This window comes from Salmo salar, chromosome 21 (assembly GCF_965601325.2).
Source record: "Salmo salar chromosome 21, fSalSal1, whole genome shotgun sequence".
NCBI lineage: Eukaryota > Metazoa > Chordata > Actinopteri > Salmoniformes > Salmonidae > Salmo > Salmo salar.
In genome coordinates, this window is record NC_138311.1 from 25,479,467 (window position 1) to 25,501,977 (window position 22,511).

General features: G+C 42.2%; 1 long non-coding RNA gene across 1 annotated transcript in view; it reads left to right on the forward strand.

The window, feature by feature from the left end:
* The window catches only part of LOC145862569 (uncharacterized), a 29,562-nt gene extending 16,054 nt beyond the window's left edge, over positions 1-13,508 (forward strand). The window contains exons 3-5 of the long non-coding RNA XR_014382025.1: positions 9,267-9,362; positions 11,836-11,920; positions 12,107-13,508. This is a non-coding gene — a long non-coding RNA (uncharacterized LOC145862569). The remainder of the gene's footprint in view (positions 1-9,266; positions 9,363-11,835; positions 11,921-12,106) is intronic.
* The last annotated feature ends 9,003 nt before the right edge of the window (positions 13,509-22,511 follow it).

Sequence of the window (22,511 nt, forward strand, 5' to 3'; positions counted from 1 at the left end):
TGAAAAAGCTGATATGCAGTTTCACGTGAAAAGCTTTCTCATGTGAAAATGTCACGTTCACATATGGAATTGCATTTTCACATGTTGACAACTATCACATGTGAAGTTCACATTTGCAGTTTCACATGCAGTACCAGTCAAAAGATTGTACACACCTACTCATTCAAGGGTTTTTCTTTATTTTTTTACTATTTTCTACATTGTAGAATAATAGTGAAGACATCAGAACTATAAAATAGCACATATGGAATCATGTAGTAACCAAAAAAGTGTCAAACAAATCAAAATATATTTTAGATTCTTCAAAGTAGCCACCCTTTGCCTTGATGACAGCTTTCCACACTCTTGGCATTCTCTCAACCAGCTTCATGAGGAATACTTTTCCAACAGTCTTGAAGGAGTTCCCACATATGCTGAGCACAGACCTCCTTACACAGCCTGGAGGTCTGTTGGGTCATTGTCCTGTTGAAAAACAATTGATAGTCCCACTAAGCTCAAATCAGATGGGATGGCATATCGCTGCAGAATGCTGTGGTAGCCATGCTGGTTAAGTGTTCCTTGAATTCTAAATAAATCACAGACAGTGTCACCAGCAAAATACCTCCACTCCATCACACTTCCTCCTCAATGCTTCACAGTGGCAACCACACATTCAGAGATCATCCATTCACCTATTCTGCGTCTCACAAAGACAATGCAGTTGGAACCCAACATTTCTAATTTGGACTCATCAGACCAAAGAACAGATTTCCACTGGTCTAATGTCTATTGCTTGTATTTCTTGGCCAAAGCAAGTCTCTTCTTATTGGTGTCCTTTAGTAGTGGTTTCTTTGCAGCAATTCGACCATGAAGGTCTGATTCACACTGTCTCCTCTGAACAGTTGATGTTGAGATGTGTCTGATACTTGAACTCAATGAAGCATTTATTTGGGATGCAATTTCTGAGGCTGGTAACTCTAATGAACTTTTCCTCTGCAGCAGAGGTAACTCTGGGTCTTCCTTTCCTGTGGCGGTCCTCATGAGAGCTAGTTTCATCATAGCGCTTGATGGTTTTTGTGACTGCACTTGAAGAAATGTTCAAAGTTCTTGAAATGTTCCGCAGTGACTGACCTTCATGTCTTAAAGTAATGATCGACTATCGTTTCTCTTCGCTTATTTGAGCTGTTCTTGCCTATTTTACCAAATAGGGCAATCTTCTGTATACCACCCCTACCTTGTCACAACACAACTGAAAGGAAAGACATTCCACAAATTAACTTTTAACAAGGCACACCTGTTAATTGAAATGCATTCCAGGTGACTACCGCATGAAGCGGGTTGAGAGAATGTCAAGTGTGTGCAAAGCTGTCATCAAGGCAAAGGGTGGCTACTTTGAGGAATCTCAAATAGAAAATACATTTAGAATTTTTTTATACACTTTTTTGGTTACTACGTGATTCCATGTGTTATTTCATAGTTTTGATGTCTTCACTATTATTCTACAATGTAGAAAATAGTAAAAAATAAAGAAAAACACTTGAATGAGTAGGTGTGTCCAAACTTTTGACTGGTACTGTAAAATAAACTAACTTCCACATGTGGTGTAGAAATAGCGTTATTCTCCTCACATGAAAAGGTGGTGTTAGCATGTTGCTGTAGCAATGTTACCACATATGAAATTGCACATTCTCTTAAGCCATTCTGTAAAAAGGCAACTTAGCCTAACTGAGTATACCTGAGGTTAATGAGTATAATAAATAAGTGCATTAAAAAGAGTAATGTATTTTTCTGAGCCATCCATTCAGAGTGTTACTACTGCAGATGCACTTCTCTCTTCTTCATATGTTGGTCATTGACCGTTGGAAGAAGCCCAGTGAAACGAACAGAGAAGCTAGAGCTCTGTGTCTCCTTATTTATCATGTTTAACATGTTACAATTAGTGCTGTCGGAGCTAATCAGTTAACTTTCAATTTATACACCTAAAAACAACGTGATATCAAAAGTTGACTGAGGTTAAAGAAAGTGTTTATGCATTTACCTGATTTTGCTAACCATTACCTTGGACAAAATCAAGATGCCAATATTCTTGTAATGCTTTTTGTTAAAAAAAAATCCGAAATTACAGCTCAATTTGAGCAAATTATGAAGTTGCGATTAATTATAGCAAATCCTGCGATAAACTCAATTACATGTATTATTTGACAGCCCTAGTTGACATTAAAATGTGAAAATACACATGTGAAAGTGTAGTGGACATGAGCTGATTATGGTTGCTTATGGTCACGTGATCAGGTAGCCCCGACTGCGACTTTAAAATAAGTGTTGGTCCTCTTGGTCTAATGGTCAAGCCATTGGCCTTTCTTGTGGGGGAACCCGGGTCCCTCAAGAGGACCAACACTAATTTTAAAGTCCCAGTCGGGGCTACCTGATCACCTGATCAGAAAAGTGTAGTGGACATGAGTCGATTATGATTGCTTATGGTCACGTGATCAGGTAGCCCTGACTGCGACTTTGAAATTAGTGTTGGTCCTCTAGGGGGGACCCGGGGTCTAATTCTGCTAGTTACAAAAACATGTGAAATGTTGAGAAACCATATCTGAGTCATGTGAAAAATTCACGTGATACTTAACATGTGTCCGATAACCATTTGTTATGTGAATGTTTTTAATGTCAGTATTATTTTTTACATTTTAAATTTTTCACGTGATTTGTACACACGTGTGTTCACAGGTGTCCGAAAGCCAGGTGTTTTTTCATGTGTTCTTTTCAATACTGTCGTGTCTTTGGCATCATTAAAACTGAAGACATATTTATCAAATAACTCTCTGTAATTATTATTACGCGATTAACCTGATTAATCATGTAATTGTAATTAACTAGGAAATCAGGGCACCAAGGAAAATATTCAGATTACAAAGTTATAATTTTCCTAATATAACTTTCAGATATTTTAATATCTGATCAATTAGTCTTCGAATTAATGAATTATTATTTACCTCACGCCAGTCTCATTCCAAACATCGTAAATTGTTGGTTATCTGCACGAACCCAGTCTTCACTATGAGTCATCCATACATCAATTGTCTTAAAATAATTTATTTACTAACTAAGTAATTCACAGAAATGCATAACAAACAGTAGATATCGTTACAAAGAAATTATAGAGGAATGTGCCCTAGTGGGCTAAACCGGCATGGCAGCTTGTTAGACAAAAGGGGGGTCAACTGAGAAGGCACTACAGAGTTGATAATTATAACAATTGAAATGCTAATCCTTTGCACATGAACACTCACTCATTCGGGAACAATTGCAATCAATATACACTGCTCAAAAAAATAAAGGGAACACTTAAACAACACAATGTAACTCCAAGTCAATCACACTTCTGTGAAATCAAACTGTCCACTTAGGAAGCAACACTGATTGACAATAAATTTCACATGCTGTTGTGCAAATGGAATAGACAACAAATTATAGGCAATTAGCAAGACACCCCCAAAAAAGGAGTGGTTCTGCAGGTGGGGACCACAGACCACTTCTCAGTTCCTATGCTTCCTGGCTGATGTTTTGGTCACTTTTGAATGCTGGCGGTGCTTTCACTCTAGTGGTAGCATGAGACGTAGTCTACAACCCACACAAGTGGCTCAGGTAGTGCAGCTCATCCAGGATGGCACATCAATGCGAGCTGTGACAAGAAGGTTTGCTGTGTCTGTCAGCGTAGTGTCCAGAGCATGGAGGCGCTACCAGGAGACAGGCCAGTACATCAGGAGACGTGGAGGAGGCCGTAGGAGGGCAACAACCCAGCAGCAGGACCGCTACCTCCGCCTTTGTGCACTGCCAGAGCCCTGCAAAATGACCTCCAGCAGGCCACAAATGTGCATGTGTCTGCTCAAACGGTCAGAAACAGACTCCATGAGGGTGGTATGAGGGCCCGACGTCCACAGGTGGGGGTTGTGCTTACAGCCCAACACCGTGCAGGACGTTTGGCATTTGCCAGAGAACACCAAGATTGGCAAATTAGCCACTGGCGCCCTGTGCTCTTCACAGATGAAAGCAGGTTCACACTGAGCACATGTGACAGACGTGACAGAGTCTGGAGACGCCGTGGAGAACGTTCTGCTGCCTGCAACATCCTCCAGCATGACCGGTTTGGCGGTGGGTCAGTCATGGTGTGGGGTGGCATTTCTTTGGGGGGCCGCACAGCCCTCCATGTGCTCGCCAGAGGTAGCCTGACTGCCATTAGGTACCGAGATGAGATCCTCAGACCCCTTGTGAGACCATATGCTGGTGCGGTTGGCCTTGGGTTCCTCCTAATGCAAGACAATGCTAGACCTCATGTGGCTGGAGTGTGTCAGCAGTTCCTGCAAGTGGAAGGCATTGATGCTATGGACTGGCCCGCCCGTTCCCCAGACCTGAATCCAATTGAGCACATCTGGGACATCATGTCTCGCTCCATCCACCAACGCCACGTTGCACCACAGACTGTCCAGGAGTTGGCGGATGATTTAGTCCAGGTCTGGGAGGAGATCCCTCAGGAGACCATCCGCCACCTCATCAGGAGCATGCCCAGGCGTTGTAGGGAGGTTATACAGGCACGTGGAGGCCACACACACTACTGAGCCTCATTTTGACTTGTTTTAAGGACATTACATCAAAGTTGGATCAGCCTGTGGTGTGGTTTTCCACTTTAATTTTGAGTGTGACTACAAATCCAGACCTCCATGGTTGATAAATTGGATTTCTATTGATTATTTTTGTGTGATTTTGGCAGTCAGCACATTCAACTATGTAAAGAAAAAAGTATTTAATAAGATTATTTCTTTCATTCAGATCTAGGATGTGTTGTTTAAGTGTTCCCTTTATTTTTTTGAGCAGTATATATATTTTCGCTTAGTGTCGTCGGGATCTCTGTTGAAAAGTTTGTTTCTGTTGGAGAGTCTGTCCTCTCTCTCTCGTGGTTAGAATGGATAGTTCAGAGTAACATTCATTCATGTCATTATAGAATAGATGTTTTCGGCGGCTGTCGGTCTTCGCGTTCAATGATCCCGAATTCCTAGCTGCAGACTAGTAATTAATATCAAAGACTTGTTCTTATTCTGTCGGTATCGATAGTCTAAGAGTTTAACCACGTGGTATGGTTAAAGTTCAGAAAGAGGAATGCATGGTCAAACCTTGGCCCTCTCGTTATCGAGGTAAGCTGGTCTCCAACCTTTAGCCATCTCGTAATTGAGGTAAGCTCGGTCTGGTGATAGAAAACCAAGGTGGGGGTTTTATTCGGGACATAGAAAAAGGCTGTCTCATGACGCCAGGTCCTGTCTGTGTCCCTGGGGGCGTGCCTCTGATTTAGTTAACCTCTTGGGGCTAGGTGGGACGCTAGCGTGCCACCTGTGGTGCACTCCATCAACAGCAGGTGCATTTCAAGAGCGGCAAATTTGAATCCAAATAAATGTCAAAATTCAAATTTTTCAAAAATACAACTATGTTACACCATTTGAAAGATAAACATCTCCTTAATCTAACCACGTTTTACGATTTCAAAAAGGTTTTACGGCGAAAGCATAAATTTAGAGTATGTTAGGACAGTACATTTACAAGAGTTGTGTGTAATGTTTTGTCAAGTCAAAGACAGGGTCACCAAAACCATAAAACCAGCTAAAATGATACACTAACCTTTTACAATCTCCATCAGATGACACTCCTAGGACATTATGTTAGACAATGCATGCATTTTTAGTTCTATCAAGTTCATATTTATATACAAAAACAGCGTTTTACTATGGCATTGATGTTGAGGAAATCGTTTCCCTCCAATAACCGGCAGTCAAGTCAGCGTCAGAAATTAAATAATTAAAATTAGAAAACATTGTTAAAATATTATATTGTCATTTAAAGAATTATAGATTTACATCTTTTGAACGCAATCAACTTGCCAGATTTAAAAATAACCTTACTGGGAAATCACACTTTGCAATAATCTGAGCACTGTGCCCAGAAAAATACGCGTTGCGATACAGACTAGACGTCATGTTGGGGAGATCTAAAATCGAAAATACTATGTAAATAATCCATTACCTTTGATTCTCTTCATCAGATGTCACTTCCAGGTATCACAGGTCCATAACGAATGTAGTTTTGTTCAAAAAAGCTCATCATTTATGTCCAAAAATCTCCGTCTCGTTAGCACATGATGTAAGCCAGCCGGACTTCTCGTCATGAACGAGGGGAAAAAATATATTTCCGTTCGTTCAAACATGTCAAACGTTGTATAGCATAAATCATTAGGGCCTTTTTTAACCAGAACATGAATAATATTCAAGGTGGACGAATGCATAGCCTTTTATAACGTATTGGAACGAGGGTACCCAACATGAAGTAGCGCGCCAGGTGTCTAATGGGACATCACCGTTCCATGGCTCTTGTTCGGTCAGATCTCCCTCCAGAAGACTCAAAACACTTTGTAAAGGCTGGTGACATCTAGTGGAAGCAATAGGAAGTGCCAAAATATTCCTAAACCCCTGTGTCTTTCAATGGGATAGCTTTAAAGTCAATACAACACATCAGGTATCCACTTCCTGTCAGAAAATGTCTCAGGGTTTTGCCTGCCAAATGAGTTCTGTTATACTCACAGACACCATTCAAACAGTTTTGGAAACTTTAGAGTGTTTTCTATCCATATATAATAAGTATATGCATATTCTAGTTACTGGGTAGGATTAGTAACCAGATTAAATCGGGTACATTTTTTTTATCCAGACGTGCAAATGCTGCCCCCTAGACCCAACAGGTTAAGACTCCAAAGGGAATTGGAGTTTCCTTCATTAAACAGTCCAAAATCACATGACACAATTTCACAAACAGTTCCATCCTTATTCCTTAATTTTATACAACCATTTAAATGTAAGTCTCATAACTGAGGCTATTATATAAACAGCGCAATGGTAATATGGCCGTATTGTCTCTCATGAGTTTCACAAAATTGTACCAAATGGACCAGTTCGTAGCTGGATTCTTCACCAATCTTTTCTACCTTCTCCAGAACCTGAATATTGTTAGGTTGACAAGTTCTGTGAGGTAGAATAATTCCTTTGTTTGGTCTATGAAAACTCACTCTCTCTCTCTATACTGGGGCCATGAGGCAGGATCTTCTCATAGGAATTTACGACCTCTTCTGACCACAGCAGCCTGGGTGGGGGAGACAGAGGTAGGGGGATGGTGCATAGAAAACCCAAAGAGGGCTACGTCATGACACTACATTGTTTCATGTGTTTTTTTTGTAAGGGTGCGTGCATATGTGTGCTGTCTGTCTGCCTGCCTGGTACCACGGTGTAAAACATAAACTACATCACAGTAAATCAACAGGTGCTATCTTTTCATAAGACCAACCTAATGGCCAACATCACTTGAAATCTGTCAGTTATCTCTGCCAAGCCAAGGACCCTGTCACGTCTACTCCCGCTCCTCCCCTCCGGCGTTCGATGTCGCCGGTTTACTAGTGCGTCGGCACTCTCATCGCTTCTCTCCCCCCCTCAGTGAACACTTTGGATCAGAGCCTGAACCCATGGAGGTAGGGGTCACATGCCTCCCCACGGCGGAGCGACGCAGATAGATACAGCTGGGGCTCTGTCTCTATTGTGGTCAAGGAGGGCACCAGCTCCAGCAGTGTCCGGTATGTCCCAACTCAGGATCCACGAGAGCAGATGGACGGTCACATGATCTTCCACCTCCTGGGGCAGGTGTGAGTATCCCTTCTTCATCACTTCCTGCCAAACCCTTTTTGGTGTTGATCACACTAGTTGACTGTCCCTCATGTACTGTTTTACAGAGTTACTGGATTCCGGTGCCGCGGGGAACTTTATTGACCAGACCCTTGCCTCCTCTCTCAACATCACCTCATACCCGCTCTCCTCTCCTTTCCCGGTTCAAGCTGTCGATAATCAGCCATTAGGTTCCGGGACCATCAAACACATCACCAAACTACTCACCGTCACCATGGAGTCCATCCCCTTCATCACCTTGGCCTCCCTTGGCTTCAACACCACAACCCCACCATCTCATGGTCGAGAATGAAAATCACAGAATGGGCTTCCTTAATGCCGGAGGACCTGCTTCCCCGTCCCTTGTGGTTCCACGTTGGTTGAGAGTCCTGTGGTTGCTCTTCAGCCCAACATCCCGGAGGTATACCAGGACATGCGGGAGGCATTTTCCAAAACCCGTGCTACCCGTCTCCCTCCTCATTGCCCCTGGGACTGTGCCATTGACCAGCTTGCCGGCTCTGCGCCATGGAGGATGGAGGATTAAATCGCTCACGTTCGAGTAGTCCTGGAACGCCTCCTGGCTAACCAACTGTTTGCCAACGCTGAGAAGTGCCAGTTTCCTCAGGAGGCTGTTTCCTTCCTTGGCTACCAAATCAGCCATTCAAGGAGTGAAGATGGTGCACCTGCGCTTCATCATTAAGCACACCTGGACTCCATTATCTCCCCTTTATCTGGCACTCCCTTAGGTTCCTTCCCCAGGCAGTACTGTTTCTGTTGTTCATGTCTAGATGGTACTTCTACGCTGTATTGTTCCATGTTATTTTTTTAAATATTAAACTTACCACCTGCACCTGCTTCTCGACTCCCAGTGTCTACGTTACAAACCCACTATGTGATTGATCCCTAAGCTTTTACAGTAGGAATCCGTAGGTCGTGTAGTACTTGAGTTCAAAGTGAAAACACTACACAAGAATTAGGGTGGCATAGGGTTGCCCACGACCTGAAGATTCCTGCTTCAAATCAAATCAAACTAGAGAACAGTGCAATATATGGGATTATAATGATTGTTCCATCAATCAAATCTCAGGAAGTAGCTACCCACATGAGCAAGAGAGGATGAGGTAAATAAAACAAATGATCTCTTATGTGTCCATCGATTTTCTTGTGAAAAAGCATGACGGTAGTTTGCTTATCATGTGAAATATAATGGTACATTTTAGACAAACTCCAGACCAGCCATTAAATTGACAGCTGCTATTTTGTTAGCTAGCTGACCTCTGACATTCATCCTAGCTTTACTATCAACTGGCTAGCTTTATAAGGCAGCAAGAAAAATGCCCATCTCAATTTCACTGCAAATAGATCAACTAGTTAAAAGTAAAATGGTGAAAACTTGATCAAGCTTATGAATATGTAAAGCTGTTTACAAAATGATGGCACATTAAAGGTAGTTGTGGTTCTGCGCAACTTGAACCAGCACTGACATTTGAGCAGTGAGGTTAATTTCTTCCCCCTCTTTGCTCTTTTCCTCAGGTTGAAGCACATTCCCAACACCCAGACAGATGTCAAGAAGCTGGGGACCTCCCAGCCACCAGGAAAATCATCTTGTTATTGGAGTTTATTCACAAGGTCAGATAGAAATAGATCCACACATGTTATTCTCTATCATGCAGAGTTCTCTATCATGCTCATTCAATAATAGACGTGGGTGATTTCTGTCCCAGGGGACTGAACTGTGTGCAATTTATTTGTTCAATTGAGACCACAATTAGTTGAATGAGATGTTAGTGAAGTGCTGGAACAAAAACCTGTTCACTCCTGTGTAAAGAACCTATGGCTGTCATGACTTCAATTGACTCAATGCAGTTACCATTTTCTTTTGTTAATCTATGTAGATTTTGTCATATGATGAGCCTGGTGGAGATGGATACAACCATACTCCCTGCATCCACCTTGAGGCCTGCTACCAGCAGGAACATGGAGCACTCCATGTCAGTGTCAGGAAGTTATGCATATACACTGCTCAAAAAAATAAAGGGAACACTAAAATAACACATCCTAGATCTGAATGAATGAAATAAACTTATTAAATACTTTTTTCTTTACATAGTTGAATGTGCTGACAACAAAATCACACAAAAATAATCAATGGAAATCCAATTTATCAACCCATGGAGGTCTGGATTTGGAGTCACACTCAAAATTAAAGTGGAAAACCACACTACAGGCTGATCCAACTTTGATGTAATGTCCTTAAAACAAGTCAAAATGAGGCTCAGTAGTGTGTGTGGCCTCCACGTGCCTGTATGACCTCCCTACAACGCCTGGGCATGCTCCTGATGAGGTGGCGGATGGTCTCCTGAGTGATCTCCTCCCAGACCTGGACTAAAGCATCCGCCAACTCCTGGACAGTCTGTGGTGCAACGTGGCGTTGGTGGATGGAGCGAGACATGATGTCCCAGATGTGCTCAATTGGATTCAGGTCTGGGGAACGGGCGGGCCAGTCCATAGCATCAATGCCTTCCGCTTGCAGGAACTGCTGACACACTCCAGCCACATGAGGTCTAGCATTGTCTTGCATTAGGAGGAACCCAGGGCCAACCGCACCAGCATATGGTCTCACAAGGGGTCTGAGGATCTCATCTCGGTACCTAATGGCAGTCAGGCTACCTCTGGCGAGCACATGGAGGGCTGTGCGGCCCCCCCAAAAAATGCCACCCCACACCATGACTGACCCACCGCCAAACCGGTCATGCTGGAGGATGTTCTCCACGGCGTCTCCAGACTGTCACATCTGTCACATGTGCTCAGTGTGAACCTGCTTTCATCTGTGAAGAGCACAGGGCGCCAGTGGCGAATTTGCCAATCTTGGTGTTCTCTGGCAAATGCCAAACGTCCTGCACGGTGTTGGGCTGTAAGCACAACCCCCACCTGTGGACGTCGGGCCCTCATACCACCCTCATGGAGTCTGTTTCTGACCGTTTGAGCAGACACATGCACATTTGTGGCCTGCTGGAGGTCATTTTGCAGGGCTCTGGCAGTGCTCCTCCTGCTCCTCCTTGCACAAATGCGGAGGTAGCGGTCCTGCTGCTGGGTTGTTGCCCTCCTACGGCCTCCTCCACGTCTCCTGATGTACTGGCCTGTCTCCTGGTAGCGCCTCCATGCTCTGGACACTATGCTGACAGACACAATAAACCTTCTTGCCACAGCTCGCATTGATGTGCCATCCTGGATGAGCTGCACTACCTGAGCCACTTGTGTGGGTTGTAGACTCCGTCTCGTGCTACCACTAGAGTGAAAGCACCGCCAGCATTCAAAAGTGACCAAAACATCAGCCAGGAAGCATAGGAACTGAGAAGTGGTCTGTGGTCACCACCTGCCGAACCACTCCTTTATTGGGGGTGTCCTGCTAATTGCCTATAATTTCCACCTGTTGTCTATTCGATTTGCACAACAGCATGTGAGATTTATTGTCAATCAGTGTTGCTTCCTAAGTGGACAGGTTGATTTCACAGAAGTGTGATTGACTTGGAGTTACATTGTGTTGTTTAAGTGTTCCCTTTATTTTTTTGAGCAGTGTATATAAAACATTAAAAAAATATTTATATATATATATATATATATATATATACACACAGCTAATACTCCGCTCATATGCAGAGTGGAGAAGCCCTATGCACCATAAACATGTCTACTCGTGGAGTAACTCCCTGTCAGAGAGACTGATTAGAGGGTTTTGCCAGAGGCCCTTGGCCAATGGGAGGTCATGTGTGAAGACTTAGGGGTTAGAGGGAGAGACAGCGAAGTTACAGACATGAAGATACAACTTGAACCACAGAGTAAGGCATTCATTTGTCTGATTGGAAGGCACCCTTATAGTCAACAATATAAATGTTAACTCTCTTACTCTCTCTTTCAAGAGCGTTCAGTACACTCTTAGAAAGAAAGGTGTTATCTAGAACTTCAGCTGTCCCCCATAGGATGACCATTTGAAGAACCCTTTTGGTTCCATGTAGAAACCTTTTGGGTTGTGGGTTCCACTTGGAACCAAAAAGGGTTCTCCTATGGGGACAACCGAATAACCCTATCCATCTCTTTCCAGGTGCTAGAGACAGAATATTCAAAGGATCTCCAGAGCCTTCAGACCAACTACTCTCCAGAGCACAGACAAGTAACCTCCACTGGTGGTAATATACTTTATTCACTATGTAACCCTTCACGATGGCTGTCTGTCTGTGTGATGACATATAGCATATTATCCAGGGCCACTGGTTGGATTTACTGTACTCACTCCAAAACTCATGCGACCTTCTCCCTGTAAAAGTCTCCCAGACTTGTATAAAAACTAACGTGTCCATCCCTCTGTTTCCCAGCTGAGTCTGCTGGTCCATGGAACTCTAGAGCAGAACATCAAAAAACCTGCCATCCTGTTGCCAGCTATCGACGGTTCCCTGAGGAAAGATGCAACTATCAAGGCTTTAAATGGTCAAATTTGGGGGATGACCACCAAATTCAATAAAGTTTAGCAGAATCTACAATAACTGTTTCTTAGCCTGTTCTCATTTGTATTAACTACTATGGTAACTTAAACATCTGGCAACATGCAGACTTTATCCATCAAGACAATACTTATGATTCTTAAGGGCTAAAATCAATGAATACATTTCTATTCATGTATAAAGGACATCACATAGGTGTGCCAACTAAAATATATATCCCAGACAAGACTGAAGAATAGGACAAATAGGCTGAGTTTAGACAGACAGCTCAAGTCTGCTCTTTTTTTTCACTAATTGGTCTTTTGACCAATCAGGTCAGCTCTGAAAAAGAGCTGGTGTGAAAAGATCTGATTTGATTTGTCAAAAGACCAATTAGTGGAAAAAAGATTAGAATTAGGCTGCCTGTCTAAAGGCAGCCGGGGACAAGTGAATATAAGTCAGTTCTTGTGTTCGTAGCAGTTTCTATGAATTTGAGTGGTTACATACACTACATGTTAAATGGCTAGGAGACAGAGCGAAGGAGACTCTTGCTGTAATCAAAGGGAAGGTACCACTGAAGGCCCCAGTATTCAGGCAGGCAGCTTGAAGCACACGTGTGTCACCATCCAAGCCACAGCTTGTCACAGCATGCAGTGGCCTGATAGGGAGATGACAATAAATATAGAATGTAAGTTTCACCACCAAAGCCGTGTTAGCATTTACTGAACAATCTGACCATTTTGTTATAAATGGGCAATTCAAATAGAATATCCAGTTGATAAGCATTGACTGTAATGCCTCTATGGTCCTGTGATGGTCTGGCAGCATGCTGCTCTTACTCCCTCTCCACTTGAAATGCAATAACAACAAAAACATGAATAACAATAAGCCTAGTCAGTCAGTAACTTGGTTAACTAGGCTAATTAAACACTCATGTACAGTGCATTCGGAAAGTATTCAGACCCTTTGACTTTGTCTCATAACAAAGGGTCTGAATACTTATGTAAGTAATGTATTTCTGTTTTTTTATTTTTATTTGAGAAATTAGCAAACATTTCTGAACCTGTTTTTGCTTTGTCATTACGGGGTATTGTGTGTAGATTGCTGAGTTTTTTTTCATATACATTTTAGAAAAAGGCTGTAACGTAATAAAATGTGGAAAAAGTCAAGGGGTCTGAATATGAATATAAATGTGCACATTAGCCAAATGATACCCAACCAGCCTAACAGTCTATTTGCAGTGAAATTATGAGGGGCATTTTTCTTGCCAACTTTTTCAGTCACCAATTAATCAATAAACAGGCAGTAGAATGAAGTAGTTTGACAAGTGTTGAAAAGTCAGTAACAAGTCTTTAAAATATGGCAAGCAAATATATAGAAACCTAGCTAACATTAGCTACACTGCAGTGATGATGGTGGGAGTAGGCTAGCTAGCTTTCCCCCAGCAGTTTCAATTTAGCTAGTTATGTAGCTAGCTAATGGCATTCATAATCAAGTTTATCAATCAGTAGGTTAACTAGCAAATATATTTGTTTTCCCCTTCCATCTAAAGCTGCCAGATAAAGCTAGCCAGTTGATAGTAAAGCTAGGATGAATGTCAGAGGTCAGCTAGCTAACGAAATAGCAGCTGTCAGTTTAATAGTTGTTCTGGAGTTCGTCTGAAATGTACCACTATATTTCACATGATAAGCAAACTACTGTCATGCCTTTTTACAACAAAAATCTATGAATGCAGATAAAAGAGATGTTACTTTCAAGTAGATCGTTTTGGTTTAATTTACCTCGTCCTCTCTTGCTAATGTGGATAACTACTTCCTGAGATGTGATTGATGGAACAATCCAGTCAATGGTTAGGCGGCTGTGGTTTTTGCAGAGAGAACTGATTGGTCAGGAGTTAAAGGTCCTGCCCCCAGAGCGCAAATCACATTTGTACTTGCAAATCTCTGTCTACAAACCCACAAAAGTTTACGAATCTCTTGCTAACGTGACAACAGTGATAGAACTCCGAGTGCATGCGGATTCAAAATCTGCAAGTGTATTTTTGATTCACAGCAGAATATTCATACTTGTAAAAATTCTGAAAATAAATTATACTAATTGAATGTATTCAAATGTCAAGTTACAGGTTTGCGACTGTTGTTAAATCTTTCACACATCATGATACAAGCTCCCGAAATTAAATTACACATTTGCGAATCGTACTTGCAACCACAAATGTCTATGTGCTACCACAAAATGTAAAATACAAACTCCCATAGTCTGTCATCATCATAATCCCATAGAATTACACCTCATCTCTTTCTCATCAGTCAATCCATTGTTGAGTTGTGATTTGGCCTGGGTAGTAGGTAGAGGTGATCCTAGAATGAATGGAGGAACAGACACACACACACACAGGCACATTTAGCTTGTTTTGTGTTATTTCTTACAATATTTGCTACAAGCATTTCCCTGCACCTGCTTTAACATCTGCTAACTTTTTGTATGTGACAAATAAACTTTGATTTGACAAGGCTTGCAGGCACAGACATGCACACACACACACAAACACACACAATATCTGTCAGTGTGTCTCGGTAGGCAGTCCATTGAATTCCTATCCGTCATGGTTAGTTACACGCCTGTCAGCTGCTCTCCCACTGCCCAGCAGTCTATCCCTGACCCCTAACCTGGAAGCATTATATCTAAATCACATTACATGCCTTGTTTGCTTTAACTTACCTTCTGAAGCCAGCAGAGTGAGACATCTGTCTGTCTGGTCCTGTTAGGGTTAACCCCCGACACGGCAACCAAAATTGCTTCTTTAGCTGATCTCATTTACTCTGTGTGTTGTGTGTGTGTGTGTGTGTGTGTGTGTGTGTGTGTGTGTGTGTGTGTGTGTGTGTGTAGGTGAATGGGTTTGTTTGAGTGCTGAGGAGGTGATTAAAAACCTGATCTAAAGACAATATCATGCAGAATACGACGACAAAAAGAAGCTGGGATTCATTCTATTCAGTACTAATGAATGTGAGAGAGAAGCCTTCTGTTTGTTCATGTTTAGCCATTAAGTCTGCTGCCGTGGCCTTGTTGCCTTTGTCAGCTGCAGATGTTCCCCACTGAAGAATTGTCCTGCCTAGCAAATAACACCCTCATTAGCACAGCAGTGAGAGGTGTGTGTTCTCATGTGTGTGTGTGTGTCCTTGTGACAAGCGTCTCCATTCATACACTGAACATGTCATGCCAATACCCAAAAGAAAATGTAAATCTATAGCTTGTTGGAGGAAAGGGAGGAGGCAGAAATGGAGGGAGAGAGGTAGAGAGAGGGAAAGGCAGATTGAGAGGGAGATGGAGAGTGAGGGAAGGAGAGAGAATGGAAGAGGTGGAGGATACAGATAGGGAAGGAGGGATGGATGGATATTGGCATTTTGTTCCCATCTTACATTAAGATCACTCAAGTTCCACTCAAAGCCCGTATCCATCCAGTATTTATTTCCACAGTGTGGTGTGTGTGTCTATAGGCAGTGGTGTAGTGTTGCCTGGGGAAGTGGGTACACTCTAATTTTGCCAAAAACTTCCCAGGCGGCCCACCCAGCAAAGGAAAGGTGCCCTGTGTGAAAAATTTAATGAGAAACAGTGACATACACTGAATGACCTAAAATTATAAATCCCATATTGGTCTTTCACAGTCAGGCCAACCCAAGCTGTACTGTGCAAGTAGGCTAATAGTAGGCCTACTATTGAAACAGATAAATTAGGCTGTCAACTGAGTCAGAAATTAGCAGAAATTAGCAGATTTCTGATTTTTTTTATAGAAAAACAACAAATTGGGTGTTCATAACAATCCATAACAATGTTTAAACCACATCAGGAGACCACTTTTGACATCTGGGGAAAATCAAAGAAACCTAGATTTTTTGTGTAGTTACCCTTTAATTTAAGTCTGCAGGCACCTAGCACTGTTGTTTGGTTGTCAGTGTTTCTGTAGCATGAGATGGAGTTTGCAAGACAAATGGCCACGGGATTGGTATAAATTATGATATTATCATTCTGCCAGGTAGACATTTAATACTTAATTGAGAAGGTTCTTTGGGAAAGCCTTTCGATCTACCAGAGATGGTTAGGCCTATCATAAGCATCGCTATATTTTTCCTGTTCCTTAATTGTTTGAAACCTGGATGTTTTACTTCATATGAGGCATGTCTCGCCTTGCTTCATAGTAGCCTATAGCCAAAATCTCACCATAGAAACTTGGAGGCAATTATTTTGTAAAGACTTCCTCATTATGCATTCTCCTGTTCCATTGGTTTTCTATCATAACTTTCTTTCATTGTCTAGCAGCCAAAAGCAATATCCTAGTCATATCAGCAACTCATTATAGTTGTTGCATCTTTAGATCTCCCCTCTTTCTACATTTCTAACATATATTTCTATCTCTGTCCATGAAACCGCTCGGATGTGCGGTGCGCGTTTTAGAATGGTGTTTGCTTTTTCCCACAAATTGCATGTTGGAACATTCGTGCGTAGGTCTACCGCCGTGTGCACATTGCTGCGCCTGAAAGGTGAACAAATAGTTCATCAACCTTTTAAGCTAAACATTCTGATCTGTTCCATCAACCTTATTTATTGATACAGTGTATACTCACTTCTTATTCGTGGGGAATATACACTCCACTACACCACTGTGTGTGTGTGTGTGTGTGTGTGTGTGTGTGTGTGTGTGTGTGTGTGTGTGTGTGTGTGTGTGTGTGTGTGTGTGTGTGTGTGTGTGTGTGTGTGTGTGTGTGTGTGTGTGTGTGTGTGTGTGTGTGTGTGTGAGTACCTTTGTATGATACATGAGATCAAATACTAAGCCAACTGCGTTTTCAACTGGTGCCCTTCATTGGTGTTCCTGGATTAATGCAATAGAGTTCTGGTCTCAGTTAACTGCCACACAGAGAAAAACTCTTGTATCCTTGCCAGCCCTGTTATTTACCATTGGCTTGGATTCCTTAATTCACCATGGAGGTATTCAGCCAGAGAATAACTACATGTCTAGCTGTTTCTCTGGCCATGAAACATCCCTGAGCATGTAGGACACGTGTGACATGTATCAGATGGCCGCCGGTGGAGAGATAAAATATTGCAATTAGAGGAGGAAGAGAAGGAAGTCGAAGATGAGGAACATGAGGAGGAGCAGGAGGAATAGGAATATGAGAAAGAGTGGAGAAGAAGGAGAAGGAAAAGGATCAAGAGAGGAAGGAAGTGTGGATGATGAGGGGAAGGAGTAGTGTAGGAGGAGATAGAAGAGGAGTAAGGAGATGAGTCAGAAGAGCAGTTACGCATTGACACCAGACCAGGGTGGTGGACCCTGAGAGAGGGTCAGAGATAGATGGATAGATAGATGGATGGAAGGCTCTGCTGTAAAATGGCTTCTTTGTATGTCTGCTCTAAAACTAATTAGCTAGGAGATACTCGACCCCTGCCTACCAGCCTAGCCCCTGTCTGTGGTTCTGTGTTTGTATCTCAGTCTCTTTTTCGCTCTCTCACTCTCTCCCCCCACACTCACACACCATACACACACCTATACACACAGCTGTTAGCTCTCTCCTTTGTGGCATTCTCAGCCCAAGGACGCGCGCTATTCAGACTGCAGCCCTCTCAGAGCCCACGTCCAAACTGCTACTGCTGCTCCTGATGCCTTCAATTAGTGTTTAACTCATGAGAGGCAGCCACTCGGCGTTTCTCTGCACGCGCGCCCCACACACACACACACACCACACACACACACACACACACACACACACACACACACACACACACACACACACACACACACACACACACACACACACACACACACACACACACACACACACACACACACACACACACACACACACACACACACACACAGAGAGAGAGAGACATGTGCTGATGAGATTTTTTCCTGTGCCTCTGACTCACAATAGACAGAGACCAGAGCTGGGCAGATCTCGAGATAATAGGGAGGCCTTCCTTCCAACAATTAATCTGCTCTCCTCGCCCTCCCCTCTCTCTCCTTTCTCTCCTCTCTCCTCATTCTCCTCACTCTACTCTCTATCCTCACTTTCCTCTCTCCTCTCTCTCCTCTCTCCTCTTTCCTTTCTCCTCACTCTCCTCTCTCTCCTCACTCTCCTCTCTATCCTCACTCTCCTCTCTCCTCTCTCTCCTCTTTCTTCTCACTGTTTTCACTCTCCTCTCTATCCTCACTCTCCTCTCTATTCTCACTCTCTTCTCCCCTCTCTCTCCTCTCTCTCCTCTTTCTTCTCACTGTTTTCACTCTCCTTTCTATCCTCACTCTCCTCTCTCCTCTCTCTTCTCTTTCCTCTCTCCTCTTTCCTTTCTCCTCCCTCTCCTCTCTCTCCTCTTTCCTCTCTCCTCACTCTCCTCTCTCCTCTCTCTCCTCACTGTGCTCTCTCCTCACTCTCCTCTATCCTTACTCTCCTCTCTCCTCTTTCTTCTCACTGTTTTCTCTCTCCTCTCTCTCCTCTTTCTTCTCACTCTCCTCTCTCTTCTCTCTCCTCACTCCTCTCAAATTCAAATTCAAATTGCTTTATTGGCTTGAAATACAAGTGGTACAGGATTTCAGTAAATACAGTCAAATGCAATGAGGATAATGAAATACAGTTAATTTGAATAGTAATAATAATAGTACATATAATCATGTTTTATTGTGTAATCTTCGGTTGATACATTTAAATAAAAGTCTTGTTTATATATTTTTTTTAAATGGTTACAGTTTTTCTCGATTGTTTACACACATTTTCTGAAAGCATGCCTCATATTCTCAGAACTCTACACACAAATCAAAAAACACACACACAATGGGCAAAACCCCTCAATTCTCCAGCAAAATGAAACTTTACATTCAAAACGATGTTATTTCTTATCAAAATGGTACTTTGTTTTCAAATGACACACCCAAACCATCATATGAATAGGCATTTATAAGAACCAGTTGAACACTGATGTGCTCAATGTAAAACACTATGATGAATGGAAAACACTTCTTCTCCATTCATCATAATGACTTAGGCCTTTTTTTGGTTCAGTGTTGCCATTACTACAGACAGAATATTTGAGAATATTGTTTTTATACTCAGAACACACAAATACACGGTAACAAATATATTTTATTTTTCCCACAAAAACAATGTACCCAGTGTACATCCCATTCCCAACCAACACAAAGTTGCACATACAGTGGTCTACATACAAAACAGAATAATTTAATGTATACAGTTACAGTAAAAAAAAATATATACATTTTTTTTTTTGTAACTATGCTGCATCCTCTCTTCTGTTGCGGTCTGGCCACAGCACCTCATCCACATCACAAGCAATGTTTTCCCTGGCCAAGCAGCGGGGGAAATATCGCCTAGCATGGCGATTCCAGCCATGAAAAGCATCAGCTGCTATATCTCCACATTCGTCTTCCATAGCTTGGAGAAGAGGTATACGCGTTTGTGGATTTCGGTCATACACTTTCCATCTCCAGGCAGAAAAAAATTCCTCAATAGGATGTAGGAATGGAGAATATGGAGGGAGATAAACAACAAAAAAGCGTGGGTGGGCAGTGAACCAGTTACGAACCAGAGCAGCCCTGTGGAAACTTACGTTGTCCCAAATGACAACGTACCTGAGCTGCTCTGGGCCGTCTACCTGATCTGGTGGAATGAATGTGTTGTGTAGGGTGTCCAGGAATGTGATCAGATGGGCGGTGTTGTAGGGGCCAAGGGTAGCATGGTGATGGATGACGCCGTGGTGGGTAATCGCTGCACACATTGTGATGTTCCCCCCGCGCTGGCCAGGGACTTGAACAATGGCACACTGGCCGATGATATTCCTTCCCCTCTTTCGTCTTTTTGTGAGGTTGAATCCAACCTCATCAATGAAGATGAACTGGTGCTCCACTGCAGCCACCTCTAGCTCAAGGACTCTCTGAAACACACATGACAATATCAGAAATAGACATGGAGTGGTCACTATTGTGAATCACAATCATTATGATTACAATACTGAAATATGTATAATTTATACAGTGTTGAGAGTATGCATCAATTGTGGGATTGTATAGGACTCACTTGCACATAGTTATATCGCAATTCTTTGACTCTTTCTGAATTGCGTTCAAATGGCACCCTGTAGACCTCCAGTGTTGATAAGCTTACCCTATCAATATTTTGAAATATCTCATTGTTTTCTATTATTTTTCTTTGTATTTGCCGTAATGTTATGGCGTTATTTTCTAGGACCATGTTCATGATTTCAGTTTCCTGTTCAGGAGACAGAACACGTTCCCGACCACCTTGTGTTGGTAATCTTTCAGTTCTGCCAAACAAATAGGAAAATACTGTAAATACAAAGTAGGAATACATTTCCCAAATACTTGAAACATACTTTATTTTTACAGTCCTACAGAACAGTCCACAGGCAATACTGTACTACTGTACTCATTGAGTACTGTATTGATATGCAGTACTGCAATTTTCTAGTGAGAGTAGATTTCTTACCTATTCTCATTTCGGAATGTCCGGATGATGGATGCTACAGTGTACCTGCTCAAATTTGGCTGTACTCTTTGCCCAGCCTCCCTCATTGTTAGACCATGGTTGACCACATGATCAACCAAAGTGGCTCGGATCTCATCAGAGATTACGGTCCTTGGCCTTCCTCGTCCTCGTCCTTGTCCTCCCCGTCCTCCTCCTCTTACTCTCACTCCTCTGGCTCTGCCTCTGTTTCCAATGTTGGCATCCATTGCTCCAAAACAGAAGAGCTCACCTGTTGCCCTTTTATGCTAAAGCTCTGATTGCTAATTGTAAAACTGTGTGACGGGTGTTTGCCCATGTGATGAGTCAGTGTGCATATTTGAATGGCAGTGTGTTCATTGTGAAAACAAGAGATTTTCTGCATGAAAATTGTGCCAAATGCAAATAATTGTGTGTAGTGTTATGAGAAAAGTGTGTTTTAGAACTGCAATTTGAGTGTAAAGCAGGAATTGTGCTTGTAGTTTAGCAGAATTGGTTCAGGGGCTTGGTGCATGAGTTACATGTTGTGGTCATTGTGTCTCAAGTACCAGTATTTGTGTGTAAACAATTGAGAAAACTGTAATAAATAAACAACAAAATGTACATGGATGATGGCTACACTATGTATTACTTGTAAGTTATATACAATGTAAATACTTCAGGGAATTAATGGTTATGGGATGTCCCTCAGGCTATGGCAATCATATACATATCTGGCAGTAATATTTGCAGTTTCTCCCTCACTCAGAAAAATTCCCAGCGTTATGTTGTTAGTAAATGTACAGGAGTTGGGAATTGATTGAGATATTTTCTGGAAAAATATTTCTAATTATTCTGACAGTAGAGGAAAAAGTTCATCTCTGTCTTTTTGTGTCTCCCTTATTCTATAGCCAATTGGTGGTCGCTGAGCCATTATTTGGTCAGGATCTGTTTCTGTTTTGAGATATCCTGCCAATTTGTATTCTCTTTTCAGGGGCAAATAGCAATTTAGTTTATTCTGTGTTTTTTTTTTCATTTTCCAAATTTGTCAAATAGGAATTTTACATTTCTGTAACAATCTCATGGATTTCCCTGTTTGTTTGGATAATAGAGTTGTTTAGTGTTCTTAACAGCTGACATAGGGGACTCTTTTCAGGGTTCAGTTCTTGGGTTTTCAGTGCTTTGAATTGTAAGGATGTTTTCAAATAAAATAAAATAAAACTTTATTTGTCACATGCGCCGAATACAACAAGTGTAGACTTTACCGTGAAATGCTTACTTACAAGCCCTTAAAACAGTGCAGTTCAAGAAGAGTTAAGAAAATATTTACCAAGTAGACACAAATAAAAAGTAATAATAAAAAGTAACATAATAAGAATAACAATAACGAGGCTATATACAGGGGGTACTGGTACCGAGGTCAGTGGGGGTACAGGTTAGTTGAGGTAATCTGTACTTGTAGGTGGGGGCGAAGTGACTATGCATAGGTAACAAACAAACAGTGAGTAGCAGCAGTGTACAAAAGGGAGGGGGGTCAATGTAAATTGTCCAGTGGTGATTTTATTAATTGTTCAGCAGTCTTATAGCTGTTGAGGAGCCTTTTGGCACTCCGGTACCGCTTGCCATGCAGTAGCAGAGAAAACCGTCCGTTTCGGGCCGTTTCATAGGCTGTTTCATCATTGTCGGTGATTAGGCTTACCACTGTTGTGTCGTCAGCAAACTTAATGATGGTGTTGGAGTCGTGTTTGGCCACGCAGTCATGGGTGAACAGGGATTACAGGAGGGGACTAAGTACA